Source organism: Bidens hawaiensis, unplaced genomic scaffold (genome assembly GCF_021521415.1).
Source record: "Bidens hawaiensis isolate Kalapana, Puna unplaced genomic scaffold, B.hawaiensis_p1.1 tig00005587_1, whole genome shotgun sequence".
Lineage (NCBI taxonomy): Eukaryota > Viridiplantae > Streptophyta > Magnoliopsida > Asterales > Asteraceae > Bidens > Bidens hawaiensis.
The window spans coordinates 926,558-947,337 of NW_027491361.1; the positions used below are offsets into that span (position 1 = coordinate 926,558).

The following is a 20,780-nucleotide window of genomic DNA, read 5'->3' on the forward strand; positions in this document are numbered from 1 at the left end:
CATAAGGATCTATCATGACTAACTGTGCAAAAAAAAAATTTAAAATAAGATTATGCTTGCAAGGGGATTCGAGCACGGGATGTCCATGTAGGGAGGAGGAATCTTTACCACTATGCCATAGTTTACATTATATATAAGGATACTTAGTATTTTATATGTGGGTTCAATCAAATATTTTATATAGATGTTTTACTAAAAATTCGAAACTCAGTGGGTTCCCGTGAACCCGCATCTTCTACACTAGATCCGCCCCTGGATGGGAGGTCCGGACGTTTGGGAGTCGTTGGGATATAAGGGAGGTGAGTTATCGGTGAGCTCAGTCAAGAAGATAGTAAAAAATAAAGATATAAGAATTCGTATTTTATGAGATGGAATAAGTGGGTCTCGGGGAAGTATAACATTTATTTTTGGAGGGCCGGGATGAATAAAATCCTAACGAGAGGTGCACTCGAAAGAAGAAATATAGTGGTTCAAACAAACGAATGTGCTCTTTGCGAGTTGGGGATGGAGACGGCTAATCTCATCACCACAGGAGGTTTGATGACGGTAGTGGCTTGGGATCATATTAGCCATTGGTGTAAAATCTCTCCTATATATAGGTTTTCGGTTTGACATATCTTAGATCTCCATAAGATAAGCAAGCTCGGAGGTGTCGAGAAAGAGTCGTTGTATGGAAAATTTATTATTGCTTGTTGAAGATTTGGAAAGCAAGATATGAAAAAGTGTTTGAAGTAAAGGAAGTAAAAATTGAAGAGATTACATGAGATATTAAGGCCCTTGTTTTTTTTTTTGGTTTCAAAAATATGTCTAAATATATATCAGTACATTGGTTAAATTGGTGTAATTTGGTTTTCATGTAATTTCATGCTTCGGTTTGTAACGTTGCTCTCCGGGTTGTGGAGGTAGTGCGTGGGGGTGTTTGGTGTTTTTTTCGATGTTGTTTGTTTATAAAAGTACACAATTTAATAAAAAAACATTTATAGCTACATTTATTAATATCTTAATTAATTTGAAAAAAAGGAGGGAGAGATTTGAAAATTTATCTAGTTAAGGGGAGAAATTAATTACTTAATGGGACAAATAACCAATATTATCTTCAGTTTCATAATAATTTTGAAAATTTAAAACAAACTAAATCCCTAAATCACTAACTATGATTTATTTAATAACTAGGTATTTAACCCGTGCTTTGAGCGGGGTGGTAGGTCTGTGTGCCTGTGTGTTTGTAACCACGTAGTAGTGTGTGTGTGTAACACTGTAGTAGAGTTGATATAAGCATGGTACCAATAAAACTTTGTTGCTGATAGTTTAGTTACATCAATTATTTATGAACTACTTGTGTTATGCATTTACATAGTAAGAGCTTGTATCACATATAAGGTGATTCTTGCAGGCTGTTAAGTTGTCCAAAATTGTTGCGTAGCTTTCTGCGTATCCGCTTCGGGGGTGGTTGTCCTCCTTGGGTGATTCAACCTGTTTGCATGGGTTGTTAAATTGTAGTTGTCGTTTTGCTGGGGTTAAGGGCTTGAGGCAGCAGCATCTGAAAACACTCAAACATGAAGTTAAAACATAAAGATACATCAGTTTGTAGCAAGGAAAACCAAATAAAAAAACTTTGAAATGTATCACAACAATGCATACAGAGACGAAAAACTAATTGATATTCTATTAAATTAAGTTGGATTATTATTTTAATAATGCCTCAAATAACCATTAATTTAGCTCTAGATCATCCACCATAGAAAAGAAAATGCACAAACTTATTAAAACCTGAGACCGATTAATTCAGTAAATATCATCCACCAAATCATTGAAAAACTAAATGCACAAAACTTATTTTGGCACATGACTAATGCATCACCAAATCCAGAGATGGATTACAAGTTACAACAACCAAGCAACACAATGAGCTGAAAAAAAAAATTGGAAACAGCAAGGGTGGATTAAACAACCCATCCACATATCAATAAATTAGAATGATTCTGAACACACAGAACCCTCGTCCAAACAAAGATGATAACAAATTAGGGCAAAAAAAGTAACAACACAGTCGTAAGGTCGATCTTACCTACATCCGAAGACGACAGATGGATCAATGATGAAAAGAAAAGGAGAGAACCGAGGATGAGTCACAACCTAATAACGCCGCGTGTAAAGTCAGACGGTGAGATTTAAAATAAAAATTATCCCAACAAGATTTATCATCAAAACAAACCAGATACAAGAAACACAGCAGAAGGTACAAACTGGTAATGCTAAGAAACTATAAAATTGTAATATATATAATAATTGAAATTCCCAAAATAAGCGTTTTGAAAACGTTTTTCAGGTTTTAGTTGTCATTTGCAATAAATTCTCAAAATAGGTATTATAAATTAGTCATGACGAGTAGTTTATGATTACACACGAGTAGTTTGTAGAACCAGTTAAAACTTGCCGTGTGCCCTTAAACTAACCGTCACGAGCATGTTTAATAATCATTTGCTCGTCACGACTAAATAAGTTTCATGCCTCGTAATCAACGTCCACGAGTAATTCGTAGGTTATTTAGTCGCGACGACTAGTTTATCTGGTTTACATTCCCCACACGAGTAGTTTAGTTTTAGTTAACTCGCCACGACTAGTTTAACCGTACAATCTACTCGTCGCGACTAAAGAACTTATGAATTACTCGTGAGCGTTGATTACGAGGCATAAAACTTATTTAGTCGTGACGAGTAAATGGTTAATAAACTGCTCGTTACGGTTAGTTTAAAGACATGTGTCAAGTTTTAATTGGTTATACAACCTATTCGTCACGACTAGATTATAATACCTATTTAGGAAATATTTTGCAAATGACACTTAAAACCTGAAAAACGTTTTCATAAACGCTTATTTTTTAGAATTTTCCCATAATTGATAGTTATTAATAATATATGATTATTTTATTGTTTATTATATTATATTTATGTTAATCATTGTTTATTAATTTTAATTGTTTATATGTTTTTTTTTCTAAAACCTGTGTACTACATTAAGGATAACAACAATAAAATATAGTATTTTAATACCCGTATTATTTTTTTAGTATTTTAAACATTTTCTTATTTTTTTTATTAAAGTTGTAAAAATATGTTTAGAAGTCCGACTACTCGCTATAAGGTATGTCGTCGAGACGAGTTTCTTTAACTCCGCCTAGTTACTAAGAATCGATCAAAGATGGTAAACCTTAGCCAGAATCACATATAGCCTGTAAACTTGAATCGATTTTTACTTTAAAAAATAAAACATAATTCGTATTAATTATTAATGGACAAATATCAGTTTTTTAATTAGTGATTTGCAATTTTTAGAATAATTTATTATTTAAAAATATATTTCTTTTATTTATATTGATATTCACTTATTTTGTTATAAATATTAGTAAACTAGTAGTATACCCGCGCGATGCTGCGGTGACGACAATATATTTAAACAGATTTTTAGCAGTTACAACCTTTAAAACATATGGCACAATACGGTTTTTTCAAAAAACTAATGTTGTTTTTTGTACGTTACAATTACTATACGAATCATAAAAAAAAGTTTTATACTCATGGCTTGGCAGTTTAAAAAAAATGGTTGAAACTCAGACCTGAACCAAATTTATTATGGTAGTCACGGTTATCTAGGAAGTCTTTTGAAATTTTCATGCACGACCAAAGATTTAATGTTCACCCATAGGCAAAATTGATATTTTCTTTAAATGACCCAAGTTCGTTTTGCATATAATTATTGTGATGCAAACCAAAACCTATTTTTTTTAAAGATGAAACGAACTCATTATACTTATAACATGTTTTAACTAGAATCAAAGTTGACAGTGTTTTTTAATGTCCCAAACTCTTTTATTTATTACTCATCTTAATCTTAATCTGAACAAAACTTTAATTTTTTTAAAAAATGACATAAACCCATTTGGCTTACATCTCATTATAACTCGAACGCATTTTAACCCATCAAAGTCCTCGATCTTTAACCAGAAAAAATAAAAATATTAAAAAAAATGACCGAAACTCATTTTGCTGGGCATTTTGACCTGAACCAAATCTACTATGTTAGTCACGGTTATTTGTGTGTTTTTTGAAACATTCATAAATTACCAAAGATTTAATATCCACTCAGAGCCAAAATTGATTAAAAAAAAATTAAATGACTTGGATTCATTTTGCATATAATTGTTTTGATGCAAACCAAACTTTTTATTTAAAGATGACTCAAACTAATTATGCTTATAACATGTTTTCACCATAACCAAAATTACCAACTTTTTTTTTTCTTAAATAACTCAAACTCATTTTACTTGATGCAAGTTTTGGCCTAAACAAGATTTTAAACTTTTTTTTTATAATGACCTAAACTCATTTGGCTTACATCCAATTATAACTCGAAGGCGTTTTGACTTGTCAACGTCCTCAATCGTTGACCCAAAACAATAATCTAATTTCAAAGAAAATGATCAAAACTCATTTTGATGGCATTTTGACTTAAACCAAAATTGATTTTTTTTTTAAATTGGCACAATATCATTTTGGTTATAAGTTTATAATATGCGCACCAATATTCTTACATTGGAACGTCGACAAAAATAAACACGTCGTGATTGTATGTTTGAAATTTATTAAAACGTATAATATTCAAAGACATAAATAAAAAACAAAGAAAAAGAATATAGATGATTATATGGGTAAATTTAAAGGGATTTAAGAGTAATTATTAATTAAATTTACAAAAGTTGAGTATAGTTGAATGGTCAAATTTGTAATTATATTTTAGATTCACAACTGCATATTTGAGTTGTACTCTTATGCCTAATTGACTTGTACATTATAATCAATACCTCAAAATAAAACAAAACTTACATTGAAGCGTCAACAAAAATAAGCATATTGCAATTGTAAGTTCGTTTTTATTTAAAACACTATATAATTAAAGATATTGATAAACTAAAAAATTCAAATAAGTTTGTCAATTAAATGGGTAAAGATAAATGATTTATGTGTGACTAGTTTACAAATTAACAAAGTTGTATTGAAGTTGAATGATTATTTTTGTAACTATTTTATAAAGTAAACATTCTTAACCGTACATGATGTCAAAAAGACTATATTGCCCTCAAATTTTCAAAAAATTCTGCATTAGTGATTGTGCCTTTTAAAATTTTATATATAGTAAAGATTATGATATTTAACATATACATAATATTCAAAAATTAATTTTCTTCATATTTACAGTATCCGAGTACTACGAGTACACCCAACTCCCCCAATTAACCGAATAAAGCCCGTCTATCGACTTTTACAACATTATTTTTTATAACAAAAATATACACTATATAGAAACACACAATTTTTCTTATATTTATATCATACCAAACAACCAAACTTGGGGGGACCAAAAACACGATTAACCAAAAATGGAAACAGTTAACCATGCACGTGTTAGCCAACTCCTACCGTTGACGTCTCGTTTTTCAAATAAACAGAATCAATCAATCAATCCATAATAATAATAATAATAATAATAATAATAATAATAGAACATACTTTAATTTTTCATTCATTTCCACCAGGTTTCGATCTCAAACCAATAATGGCATCCAAAGTCCGTAGATCTTCTCTCCGTGAATCGGCATCTTCAAACTCATCTCTTCAGTACTAATCACATGTTCATTCGTCATATTAATCCTTCTTGCCTTCGTAATATACTCGATTCCCAACGACTCGTCTGGTTCGCCTAAGGCTCGTGAAGTCAACTCCATCGTTCACCGTACTGTTAAAAGTAACAGGTGTGTTTGAATTTGTTGTGATTTGGATTTTGATGGATTTGAATATTGTAGGAAGGATGATCAGTGGGTTGAGGTGATTTCATGGGAGCCTAGAGCGGTAGTTTACCATAATTTCTTGGTGAGTTCTACGAGTTTATGTTTTGGAGGTTTTGATGTTAGCTTTATGATATAAAACTTGAAATTAAGAGATTCGTGACACTAATTAAGTAATTCATCATTAACTGAATCCAAATTTTCAAATAACTAAATGCACAGTGTTACGGTTTTGAAAAAGTTTTTTTTGCCTTCGAAAAAAGAAAAAAAAATTAATTAAACAATTATCAAATGTTAATTTTTATTTAGAGAATTTTCATTATTACCTCCTACTTTCACCTATATTTTAAATATAATAACTAAATAGTAACCAAGATTGATTTTTTTTGTATAATCACTAAATAGTAACCAACTTTTAAGTTTTTCATTCTTGTAAATGTTACTTTTTTACAAAAATTTATAAGTGATTTAGTTGAATTTGGGACTATTTTTTTTTTATGATTAGAAATTGTGCGTTTCTATATTCCGTATATGATTTTTACAATTTTTATATTGCTTCCTACTTCAAGTTAACTTTAAAAAAATTAATTATGATATGAATCATATACAAATAACTTTCAACATTAGAAATGTAAAAAAAAACTAGAGTGTTAACAAGGGTTGAGTTATTCAATAGAATGTTATTATTACTCTATAATTTTAGAACCAAAGTAATTATTATTACACTACTTTATTTTTTATAGCATCAGTATTTTAGTTCTAAACTGTAATTACACTAGTTATTTGTATGTTTAGCAGGTTAATTTTATTTGTACCGGATCTCACCCCTCAAAAAATAAACAAGATTCATATATGTTCTATTTAAGTCACTTAATTTCAAAATTAATTAATATTTATAAAAATATTCACAAGATCGACACAACGATAAAACTTGGTGACTTTATAAACGTACCAACAAAACCCCACTATATCCAATATGATTCTTAATGCATAATAAAAACTAAAAAGTATAGTAAGTGTTGTAAAACTCGGTCAGCTCGAAAGAGTACTTGGCATCCTTTCAAGACGCTTTTCTACAACTCGGCGTATATTACTCGGACTCATATCCAGGTTGTCAACTCGGAGCTAGTCAACGATCACACGGTTTAATCGGCGGTTACCCGGATCTACTTGGTGGTCAACTCGGAACTACTTGGCGATTACTCAATTTAAGCGATTTTGAACGTGTGTCCGTTTTATTAATATTGATATTCACATATTTTGTTTATAAATATTAATAAACTTATGATATTCGACATATATATAATTTCCCGATGTCTTTTTATGGAGGAAAGTTGCCCCCCCCCTCCAACCCATCAAATTCATTCTATTTGAATAGGCCCACCCTTGCTCATTAGGACCGGCTAAATGATTTTGAAGACTTAAATCGAATTGAAATTTTGTATCCTTTTAATGACAATTGTGGAAAAAAAATAAAAACCTGTAAACAAGTCTCAAACTCATGACCTAGAGCTAAGCAACACACAAGTTTATCACCAGACCAATACATAATTTTGTGTTTAATCTGCCCATTATAATACATCTATATTTAATGATTTTTTTTGGATTTGGAGGCCAGTGGGCCGGCCCTTACTTGGTTTCGCTGGCACACGAGCCGGCCCTGCTGCTCTCTGCTTAGACCGAGTACTCACAACTCTCTAAACGACTGACCTAACGGTCCTAGCAACTTCTGCAAGCATAACAATAGCTATGCATTTCTATTGTTATTGCATATATTTCACAAAGAGATTCTGACTGCCATAAGGATATTCCAACACAAAAGTAGTTAATTGTTGAGTTTTTATCTGGTTTAATTTCAATGACAGTCCGAGCATGAATGTGAGCATCTGATAAATCTTGCTAAACCGCATATGGAAAAGTCAACGGTTGTTGACAATGAAACTGGCAAGAGCAAAGATAGTAGGTGTGCTTTTTCTCTCTCTTTACCTTTTAAGATTTATGTACTTCAGTTAACCTCTTCTGCCTTTTTACTAACATTAAGGATATCATTATAATTTTTATTGATCTTCAAATAAATAAACAAACGTGCGGGATATAATCTCACTTATATCAAAGCTATTAGTATAGTATTAGAATGATATTGAAGAGTTGGTTTTTGTTTTATTATTTACACGTGAAATCTTTAGGCCGAAAAAAATAGACTAAAATAATGATTTTTGTCCTAAATCTTTTTGTTAATTATTGAATAATTTATTGTTATACATTTGTGATAAATTATTACGGTTAAACTATTATAAAGTATTTAACATTTAAAATAAAATAAAAATTAAAGTTAAAATTCATTCGTTAAGTTTGGTTTGGTTAATTCAGTTTTTATTACGTGCAAATCCAAAATCAAACCTAAAAGTCAAATTTTATAAAAACATTAACCGAACATCAGTTTTTGTTGGGTGCAATTAGTTCGGTTTGTTTGTTTTTTGTTTGGTTTTTTCGCTTTCGTGCACACCCCTCTCTGCTTTTGCTGACTCCAAACTATTTTCTTTAGTTTTTTTACACATAGTAATCAGGATAGAAAATATTGCTAAGAGAGTCAGAGCAAACAACCATACAAAAGCACTAATAATGATAATTGTAAACTATTGCCAATGTTCAGCGTATTCAAAACATGTTGAGTTTTTCGTCATTTCATTTCTCGCATTTAGGGTGCGTACGAGTTTGGGAGCATTTCTGGCACGAGGGTATGATGAAACGATCAGAACCATTGAAAAGAGGATTGCAGATTTCACCTTCTTACCTGTAGGTAAGTTATTTTTACTCTAATTAAATATTATAAACACCTACACATATGCATTGGGTTGTGGTTTATCTCAACCGGCCAAATTATATAAATAACTAGCTAAAAAGTATGGGTGAGCAAAAAACCGAATTAACTAAACTGAAACCGAATTAACTGAAATAACCGCACCGAAAAAACCGAACCAAAGCATTAATCGAAGGTTAATTATTTGTTTTTTTGGAAATATGAATTTTCGGTTTCGATTCAGTTATCAATTCTTAAAAAACCGACAAAAAACCGAACAGACCAATTGATGGTGATAAAGATTATCAAGATGATGAGGAATAGAATAAACTTTGAAGATAAATAAGATGATGAATGAAGATTGGGACAAAATTTATAATGCTTTTTATTAAAGAACTTTATTGAATTTTAAACTTTATTTAGCAACTTTGTATTCATATAGTTTCACGTAACACGTGCCTATTTTTGTTTTTTGAATTCAATATATATGTGGTATTTTAATGTGTTCTTATACAATCTTAATATATGCATTTTCATTAATTTAATTTTTTTTCGCAATGCCTACATGCAATTGAAAAAAAACCGAAAATAAACGAACCAAAAACCGAAAATAACAGGAAAACCGAAAACAGGAAAACCAAAACCTAACAGTTTGTATATTCAAAAAACGAATTACTTCAGTTTCGGTTTGGGTTTCGCCTAATAACTGAACTGAACCGTGCTCAGCCTACTAATAAGGGAATGGCCAAAGTGTCAAATGTAAGGGGTAAACGAACCAGCCAAGCGTAAACTTGACTAGGCTCAAGCTCGGTTCATTTACCTTCCGATAACTCGAGCTTTCGTTTTAAGCTCTTTTTCTAAACCTCGACTTCTATCTGTAAGTAGTTTTTCAAGATCGACCTTGACTACTTTATCATATATTAATTAAATTATATATATTTATAAATTTATTTTTATATCTAGTTATTTTTTCATAATTTTTTATAATAACTATTATATAAATGTATATTTAATAATAAAAAATAAAACAATATAAATAATAGGCTCGTTTTTAGCTCCCGAGCCCGATTGAGTTTCATAAGTGAAGCTGAGATTACTTTTAGGCACGCCCATTTAAGCTCAACTTGATTCGAACTTTTACCGAACCGATCCAACTATCTATTCTGAATACATGCAACCTCCTAAACAGTATATATTAAAATTTTATGATTATTATTGCATATATATTCTTTCAATAATCATAATTAATGCATTAGATTTGTTGGTGTGACACTCGACAATTTCAGGTGTAACTGAATGTTAATGTGGTAATTGGTCGAAATTATTAACACTACAGTGTACTAGGTTGAGTCTAGTTTCTAAAAAGTCCAAGTTTGTAAATTTTGGACGTGTAAAAGTTAACTTTTATTATTTTACAAAACTGAAGTGTAAGTCTGAATTGTGAGGTTTGCTATTAGGCTTTTTTGTAATTATCATATCTCATAAACTACAAGACCAAATGGGTTAGTTCTACTTTTGGAAGTTAAAATATTGAGTTAAGAAACTAACCCAATTGGTCTTGCATTAATTGAATTTACTATTTAACGGGAATAATAAATATCATTCTGTTGCGCATGATTTTGACTGCTGTGAGTTTACTGTAATGTTTTGGTATTTGTGAGAAAACTATGTGGAATAAAAATACAATAAAAATAGTTCTGGAAACCTAACTCATGTGTGCTTTTGTGACGATTTTTGGTGAATTAATTGATATGTTATGATCTTTTGGATAGAGTAATCTTTCAAGTAGAAATATGTCTTGATAAAACTAGCTGCTGAACTATGTGAAAATACATGAAACGTGCTTGTTGTTAGATAATTGCTATGTTTTTGACTAAATTGCCATTGTGGGGAATGATTTCTAGTAATGTACAATGTTAGTACTTGATACTTAAGTAGTTGTTTACACATGTAACGTGTCACCAATGTGTTTGTCGAGTCACGCATAAATCACAAACGAAACACGAAACGTATCTCATGCATAGGTATTATGTGCCGAGTCTAGAGACTCAATAATAGTTTAAATACTTAGAAAATCTCATTTCTGTTTTAGAGCACTAGTGAGGATTTTTTGTGACGCGCATCTCTCAGATTTGTTTTAGAATTCTTCGCAAACAGTGAGTTTCACGTTCCCCTTTTACTCTTTTAAACGCTTTTTATTTGGGGGAGATAACATACTCCAAAACACTTTAGATTTTGTTATTAGTTATTTACACTTGTAAGGCTAAGTGGCAAACGAACCAACTAAAGTTCTTCATAATATCGAACCGTTTAGTATTTGTATAATAGCGAATCACTGTTGAATAGTACTACTGGGTTTGACAAACCCCACCCAACTCTAAACTCGACGGCAGGTCGAGTGGGTGTAATCTTGGCTAACACATTTTCCATGGTCGTGGTAGACATGGTGGCAAGGCAATTGATAAACAGTCAGCTTCGGTGTCGAACACTTAGTAATACTTGTTTTATAGGCTAGCTACCTATCGATATATAATTGACATAATATCTGGTAACGCAAACGCAAACACTTAAACGCAAAAATTTTCTTTATTTATATATGTGAACTCACCAACCCTGTGTTAACACTTTTAGTATGTTATTCTCAGGTAGCCGAGGCGGGCGCGCAGTATAGGAACATGCATTTCATTGAACTCTATCGTTTTTGCAAACTTGTTTTTAAACTGTCATTAATTGGGTTTTAAGTCGTCCTGCATGACGCAACACTTGGTTTATGAATTTATGCTTCCGCACTTATTTAAACTTAAATGTTTCGTAGTTTGAAAACTTTATTTATGGTGTTTGATTATAACTAATGATTCCGATCCTGTTAGTTCACACCCTCGGACGGTAAAACTCCGTTAGTGGATTTTTAGGGTGTGACAGTTGGGAATCAAATCACACGAATAAACACAAAAGAAAGCAATAAACGAAAAGTAGAACACGGGAGATTTACGTGGTTCGATCTCAGGGCTGTCCTAGAGAATTTATGTGCCTTGGACGGGCCGCAATAAAAAGGTCTGTAGGCCTTAACGAGTAACGAAATAATACGAGCTAATTTTTTTAAACGACATTAACTTCTAACCAATAACTCGTGAAGCTCTCCTAACATTCTTGATAGCAAACTGTTTGATCACGTCTTCACAGTTGTTGTTGTTGTTTCTGCTGCTGCTTCTGCTATTGTTGTTGGGCCCTATACCTCAAATGGATTATGGGTAAACAGTTGTTTAGTTTGGCCCCGGCCAATACCTCAAATATGGGTAAAAATATTGAGCCGGAAGATTAAGATATAAACATATCTTATAAAAAAATTAGGAATATAGATATAGGGTTTGGATCAAATACAAATGAAATTAACGTGCTAAACGTGAGAATCAAGTAGAGTAATTATGTATACAAGTAGAGTAATTATCATAGAGTAATTATGTATTACTCTATGATAATTACTCTACTTGTATACATAATTACTCTACTTGAGTCTCACGTTTAGCACGTTAATTTCATTTGTACGCTAACCTTCCCCTATATATATGTGTGTGTGTGTGTGTGTGTGTGTGTGTGTGTGTGTGTGTTTAAGTTCAGGAAAGAAATCAAGATATTGCGAGAAGTGTGAGAAATCATTCTAACCAATCACAATTTTTCTTTTTTCCTTTTTATTTATTTTATTACAAGGGGTATATTAGTAAGACTTAAATTCATATTTTTGAAAAGTAATTATTATTTAGGGAAATTTGTATATTACTTTTTTACATATACCAACTAAATCAATTTTTCATTCGGTTCATTTGTGCACACTTTAAAATTGTCATAGCATTAATTTTATTTTTTAGTCATTTATCCCCAATAATAATTCTTAAAATCTGTCAACATTTACCATGATTTTTTTTTGTTATAACTGTGTATTCTCTGAGATTGTGTAGCATGTTTAAATCTAGGTGTAGGTATTCAGATTCTAGCCGCGTATGTGTTTTAATGGTTCTTTTAGAAAAAAAATTTAAAGTGGCAATTTCCATTTTGTTAAAATGCAATAATGATTTGCAGATCCCTACAAAACCTATACGTCTTAACATAATATTATTCAACTTAACACCTACACAACCTACACATAATTAGATATATACTCAATTTGAAGATATATACATGTAATAGACAATTGACGAATAAACACCTACACATAACAATTATATATGCATATATATATATACACTACACAACTCTACCTACACATAATGTAACATAAACTACACGGCCTACACATAACGTGAGATATAGTACACATAACATATACTACACAACCTACACATAACGTAAGATATACTACACATAAAATATTAGTTACACAACCTTTTTATATTACAATTAAATGTCCCGGCCGGTTGTTCGGGTTGCCCCATGCCCCATTCGGCCCTGTTCGTTCTGGATGACCTACGCTGACGAAAACAACTAGCGTTTTTATGTTAGTTGAGTGATGTCAGATTATATTCACATATAATGAGATATAAATTGGAAAACATAAATTCTTGATAAACTTAAGCAACATGAACACCAATTGGCCCGAAAAGACTAGGGACGGACAAACCCTCTCTTACGCATCCTCTTAATCGGCTAAACCATAGACTGGGTTGAAACCTACATATTCTAATGTAAATATTTATAAAACGTTTCAAATGAACAAAAATGTGCGTACAGGTCAACATGACTAACCCATTTTGACATACAAAAATTGACCTGTTTAATTTTCACACTCCAACCTAAGGCGGAAATTCTGCAGCGCGAACTAATTGTTCACAGCTCTCAAGGTACTATCCTGCAATAATTTAAAGTGGCAATATCTATTAATTTATATTAAATATTTAAATAAATCCAAACAAACAAAGTACATAAATTAAAAATAAAGGCAACAAGATAATTCAAAATTCCAAATTTAAAACTAAGTCTTGATTTATTCTTCTAACCATAATAACTCTAAATTCAATCTTGATATCAGTTCAAACGATAACCTGCATATGCGTATAAAATAAAATAGTTTTGTCATCACAAGGTTGAGTGAGTAAAACACCAGTTAGTTTAAATATAATATAATACAAAAGTGAAAAACCGTCATTCGTGAGACAAACATTAAAACCATTGAGCAATTAAGGAGTCGGTAAAACCATTGCCTTGAACAATTAAACTGTAGCAAATTAGACATTTAATTGATATGCACACGAGATTAAACAATTTTCTAAGTGAATAATAGATGATACGTAAATATGAAACGATACTTATATGTCCCAAAAAGTCGAAAATAAGTAAAAAGGGTAGTGAATACTCACCTTATAAAATAAACAAAGCGGGAACGATTTGATAATATAAGGATAGATCACACTCTTCGAGAATTACCGACGAGAAATTCTAATTAAAAATAATTGCAGAAATAAATATGAATTGAATAATGGATCTATAACTCGATAGAGATTCGGGAATTTGATGATCGGGTGTGTTCTTGCAAAAGTTATTTATTACTTAATATTATTGTTAACTTTATATTGTATCATTACTTTTATTTATCAAGTTTTTGATAAATAGTATGTTTTAGTTATATAAAATTATAATTATAAATAAAATACTTAAATAACTAGATATTTATAATTTTTGATAGATTATATAAAGAGATTTGTTTTAAATATATATTTTGAATTAAAAATGCATTTAATTTATTTATATATATATATATAAATATTTGTTTAAAATCTTTATTATTTAAAACTTTTATCAATTTATATCATACACACACACACATATATGTACATACGTAAACTTTAAACAAGGACGCGGAAAAGCAACATGTTAATTTGTCGGGTTTAATAAAATATCAATTAATTATTGATTAAATAATTAAATATAACACTTGAAACCAATTTCCAAAAATAAGATGGGTAAAACGGACTTGGGGTGGCTCGAACCCGCGCCCCCAACCACTAAGAGCCTTAATGCAACCACCCTAGCCATCTAGGCTAGGGTGTTCATTGAATTTAACTTGAAACCGATTAATTTTAAACACACAAACGCATACCAGAATATTATATGAACCCTAGAATAATCAATCGGCCTATTCGTGCATGTTTGGCCGATTGATTATGAGGTTAATGAAATTGAGTCCATGACGATTTAAAATATACAATCAATTACCTTAAACGTTGTTATATCGATGGTAAATTAGTAAGAACAGCAGCCGACACAACGCGAATCAAAAACTGGTACTAGCAGGAGATGATAAAAAAAATTAACTAAAGGGGTTTCGTTGGCGATGCTATAAGGATGGTGTAGGTAGGTTTAATTGAGTTATGATGATTGCTATATGGTATAATGTTAAACGCATTAAGTCAGGTTGTTAATAAAATCAAATCGTATCAAAACGATTGTTATTTCTTAATTGTGAGTGTTGGTGAGGTCGGTTATGGCATGTATAACACAATGCACGATTAAATTTCCATGTTTACGACGAATATTGTGGTCCAAGAATAATAGTTGAGTCATGGGTTACGATATGGGTCACAAATACGGGTGTGGTTGATGGGCTAACGGGTCAGCTGGTTTATAGTTAGCAAAAATGGCAATATAGGCCTTGTACTATAGGGTAGGTACGAAATGAGGTTAAAGTGTTGATAAGGGTTAAAAATGCATATAAACAAAAGTTATTATGAAAATTAGTAAATATATTAAACAATAATATTAAAATAATAAAGATAACTCGATAGTTACGGTATTTTATTGATAGAATAACCCGAAAATAGCAATGGGTCGGGTAGGTTACAAAGTAATAAATGAGAAAACCCAAATTGTTACAGTATCCCATACTTTTGGGAATTTCGTCCAAAAATTAGAGAATTAGCGGTAACAAAGAGATAAGGATATTTGAGTTTCATCTGATCTTCATGCTCCCAAGTAAACTCTGCGCCTTGTTTAGAATTCCAACGGACCTTTACCATGGGTATGCGGCTTTGTTTGGTTACTTTGTCCTTGTGTTTCATGATTTCAACGGGTTGTTCAACGAAATGCATAGTCTCATCAATACGAACTTCATCGAGGGGTATATGGAGATTACCCTTAGCAAGACACTTTTTGAGATTCAAAACATGAAACAATGGGTGAACATTTGAGAGTTCAAGAGGAAGCTTGAGTTGGTAAGCAAAAGGGCCAACTATATCGAGCATTTCAAAATGACCAACGATTCGAGGAGCTAGCTTTCCTTTCTTTCCAAAATGAACAACTCCCTTAGGGGATGCTTTGAGTAGAACACTATCACCAACACTGAATTCAAGGCCGTCTCTTATCAGCATAACTCTTTTGACGTCTATGAGCGGCAAAAAGGTTTTGACGAATTTGACCAATACGATCGGTTGTTTCCTGCACTAATTCCGGATCGGGGATTTGAGATCCCCAACTTCATTCCAATAAATTGGGGATCGACTTTTACGACCATAGAGGGCTTGAAAAGGCGCCATACCGATGCTAGAATGAAAACTATTATTATATAAAAACTCGATGAGCGGTAGATGAGTATCCCACTTGCCCCCAAAATCGAGGACCCAAGAGCGGATCATGTCTTCTAGAGTTTGAATCGTACCCTCAGATTGACCATCGGATTACGGGTGATAGGCAGTACTGAGATCCAAACGAATTCCCAAACTAAATTGGAGAGACTTCCTAAAGCGATAAGTAAAACGACCATCTCGATCAGAAATAATAGTTAATGGGGTTTATGATGACAAACAATCTTCTCCACATAAATTCGTGCCAAATGATCAACATAATACTTTTCTTTGATGGGTATGAAATGAGTAGACCTGGTCAGACGATCGATAATTACCCAAATACAATCATGTTGCTTACGAGTAGGAGGAAGCTTAGTAATGAAATCCATAGCAATATCTTCTCACTTCCACTCAGGAACGGGAGGTTTCTCGAGTAAGCCAAAAGGTCGATGATGTTCGGATTTTACTTTGGAGCACGTGATGTCACACCCTAAACTACGACCTAGGCGTATGACACATATATTGGTACCACATTTGTAAATAAATCAGAGTTAACGTGTTAAAGCGGAAATATATTTACGTGGATTTAAAATATTATATTCACATAACAAAACACGTGATTATAAAATACCCAGTTTAGTGTTTATAAAAGTTACTTGTTTATACAAAACCACCATTTACATTTTTATATTAACAAAATGATCCGAGCCATCGAATAACAAAGCACTTCGAGCATTCCAAGCTCCTAATCTTGATTACCTGCAAAATATTTAGAAAATACGTCAGCAACGCATGCTGGTGAATAATCTGACGCATAAAAATATTTTCTTTACTTGATTACCCCTCGAGACATAATTTAGGTCCGGCCCATCATGGCTTAGGAATAATCAAGTTATAAAACAAAACACAATTATAACTAAAGTCATACACAAGACACCCTAGAAAACACTTCAGTGTTCAACATTACTTAGGTATCATACGTATACACATGATCACCCTCACTCGAACGTAACTTAGGTCCGACCCATCGTGGCAGAGGCTCATGACCAGGTGTGGCGCGGTGTGCCCACCAACTATTTATCACATATGTAAGGATCCAAACAAACGTACACAACAGCCTGAGGGCTAACGATTACTTTCGTTTATAATGTTTTAGAGATACGTAATCTCATGTAATCATTTATTTGTTTGACTCGATTAATACAAGTTTATAAAGTTGGGCGTATTCACCTTTTCTTGAAATGATCAGCTTCAATACATTGACCGGTTCTTTTGTGACAATCGTCAATTTCAGGTTAACTCCGTTAACTCAACTCCGTCAATTCAAACTTAAGATCACTGAATCTCTAACGCACACTTCATTACATTTAAACTAGGGTTTAAATGACGCTTAACACTTACTACATGTGTAGTCTTTCGAGATTTGCACCGAAACGCAAACGAGTTGACGCAAACGATTGATGAATAAACGAAAAACGTCAAAACAGTAATTATGTGATAATTATGTGTTAGACTTATGTGTTGTGTGATAACATGGTTATAAACGTTAACTCAAGATGTAAACAAGTTAGTTAGGCTAGCAAAGTAATACTTAGAAGTGGAGGGACTTGAATGTAACATGTTATGTTTATAAATACATCATTAACCAAACCCTAACTTATTTTCTTTCCCCCACACCACATCCCGATCGGAGCTTTCTCCCCTCCCCCTCACGGCTGCCGTCGACTATACACACACATACAACCATCAAATCAAGCCCTTGATTGAAGAATTAGGTGCTAGGAAGGTATAATCGATTATTCTATACATCCTTATTACTTGATTTTGATGTTTAATGGGTTAATTGAAAACCCTAATGAGCCGATTTTGTGTGTGTGTATAGTTAATATGATTGTTGTTGATTGGGTAATGATTTGATAACTAGTATTGATATTGTTACACGTTAATTGTTGTGTCTTTGATTTGAGTTCAAACAAAAACCCTAATCATGTATGTAATGTGTAATTGATGTGCATGGATGGTGTTTATGGAGTCTAGAGTGTTATGTGAATGCATGATAGTTCATAGATTGTTAATATGTTGAGTTTGGATGCAAACAGTTTCTGGACAGAATGTGTTATTGATGTTTAAGTGACTGTAACGAAGTGTAAATGTGAAAATTGGTTGAGATTATTGATACTACAGTAAACTAGGTTGAGTCTAGTTTCTGAAGAATATAAACTTGTAATTTTTGGACAAGTAGAAGTTAACTTTTATGATTTTACAAAAACGTTGTGCAAAGCTGAGTTGTTAGACCTGCTGTTAGGTTGTTTTGTAAATGTTATATCTCATGAACTACGAGACCAATTGGGTTGGTTCCACTTCTGGAAGTTGACTCATTGAGTTAGGAACCTAACCCAAGTGGTCTTGCATTTATTGGATATTTCGTTTAACAGGAATTGCAAATAACATTCTGTTGCGCATGAATTTGACTGTTATGAGTTTTCTGTAATGATTTGATGATTGTGAGAAAACTATGTGGAATAAAAATATAATAAAATATGTTCTGGAAACCTAAGACATATATGCTTCTGTGATGATATTTGGTAAATTAATTGAGATGCTATGATCGGTGGAATAGTACAATCTTTCAAGTAGAATTTCTGTCTCGGTGAAACTAGCTGCTGAGTTTTGTGAAAACGCATGAAACATGATACTTGCTATATAATTGTTATGTTTTGACCAAATTACCTTTGCGGGGAATAATTGCTAATTGATTGTCATAATTTGACCAAATTGCCCTTGTGGGGAATAATGGCTAGTTAATTGTCATGATTTGACCAAAATGCCCTTACGGGGAGTAATAGCTAGTGATGTACTTTATGAATACATGACACGTATATGATTGCTTACACATGTAATGTGTCACAAATACACTTGTTAAAGTCACACACGATTCACAAACGAAACACGAAACATGTTACGTGCATAGGTATTATGTGCCGGGTCTAGAGACTCGATAATATTCCGACACTTAGAAAAATCTCTTTGTTGTTTTAGAACGCTAGAGAGAGTTTTTCTGTGACGCGCATCTTGGTGATTTAATTTGGGAATTTCTTCGCAAACAGTGAGTTTCACTTTCCCCTTTTAAACTCTTTAAACGCTTTTCTCTTGGGGGAGATAACATACTCCGAACGCATTTTAGATTTTGTTAATATAGATTATATATCACTTGTAAAGACTAAGTGGCAAACGCGTAAACTAAAGTCCTTCATAACATCGAACCGGTTAATATTTGGATAATAGCGAGTCACTGTTGAGTAGTACTACTGGGTTTGACAAACCCCACCCAACGCAAAACTCGACTGGATGTCGAGCGGGTGTAATCTTGGCTAAACACATACCATGGTCTGGACGACCTGGTGGCAAGGCAAATTGATAAACAGTCAGCTTCGGTGTCGAACACTTAGTGATACTTGTTTTATAGGCTAGCTACCTATAGATATATAATTGACATAACACTATCTGGTAACGCAAAACGCTGTAACGCAAAACGCTGTAACGCAAAACGCTTAACGCAAAACGCTGAACGCAAACGCTAAACATTTATTTTTATATAAACTTGTGAACTCACCAACCTTGTGTTGACACTTTTAGTATGTTATTCTCAGGTAGCCGAGGCGGGCGCGCGGTTTAGGAACATGCATTGCTTGAAAACGCTTTTGTTATGCAAACTTATTTTTAACAGTTATCATTGGTTTTAAGTCGTCCTGCGTGACGCAACTTTTTGGTTAAAGGTTTTTACGCTTCCGCATTTAATTTCTCGTAAACGTTTTCATGGTTTTGAAACTTTGTTTTATGGTTTGATTATAACTAATGATTCCGATCCTGTTAGTTCCCACCCTCTGACGGTAAAACTCCGTTAGTGGATCTTGAGGGTGTGACATCTTTCCTTTCTTTGCTATCTCGCACCTATAATACGAGTATTACCTTTTATTAATACCAGATATTTAATTCGGCTTTAGACCTTTAGTCTTGTTTGTATAATCTTTACCTCGATTATATTTTCTTTTATGAACCTTTACTTCAAATACTTTTCTTTATTTAAACCTTTAGTTTAAAAGATACTTTCTTTTCTTTTACTAGTTAAACCTCTAGTTTTACTTGTTTTACTTTCTTTAAATACTACGTTTCTTCTTCTCGAAGAAACGTATACTCTCTTTCTTTATTTATTTAAGAAACGTAAAAATAACTTAAAAAATATTAGAACAAAGAATCACTTAGCATTTATATCCATATCTCTTTCTTTATCTTCGTTATGTTTTCTTTGGTTATTTTCGAGGTATCGAGTATATCCTCGACTTAGGGTTTTAAGCCTTTTTAATATTTTATTATTACTTTATTTGGGCATTATGCCTACCTTTCTTTGCTTATAATAACCCTAAGAACTTGAGGAGCACTTCGACGTCTTTTCATTTCTTGAGCTTCCTTGATCAACACCTTCTTCGACACGTTTATCAAGGCACGTCGTTTCTTCAATCTTGCTTGGCACGCACTTCAAGACGGGCGTTGGCTCGTCTTGGGATGGCACGCTCTTCAAAATAAC

The 20,780-nt window shown here is 32.5% G+C and overlaps 1 pseudogene across 1 annotated transcript in view; it reads left to right on the forward strand.

Moving 5' to 3' along the window:
* The first annotated feature begins 5,455 nt into the window (after positions 1-5,455).
* Positions 5,456-20,780, forward strand: part of LOC143630160 (putative prolyl 4-hydroxylase 10) — a 46,498-nt pseudogene continuing 31,173 nt past the window's right edge. Inside the window, exons 1-4 of the transcript XR_013153111.1 lie at positions 5,456-5,809; positions 5,861-5,927; positions 7,708-7,805; positions 8,545-8,642. The product of XR_013153111.1 is annotated as a putative prolyl 4-hydroxylase 10 (transcript). The remainder of the gene's footprint in view (positions 5,810-5,860; positions 5,928-7,707; positions 7,806-8,544; positions 8,643-20,780) is intronic.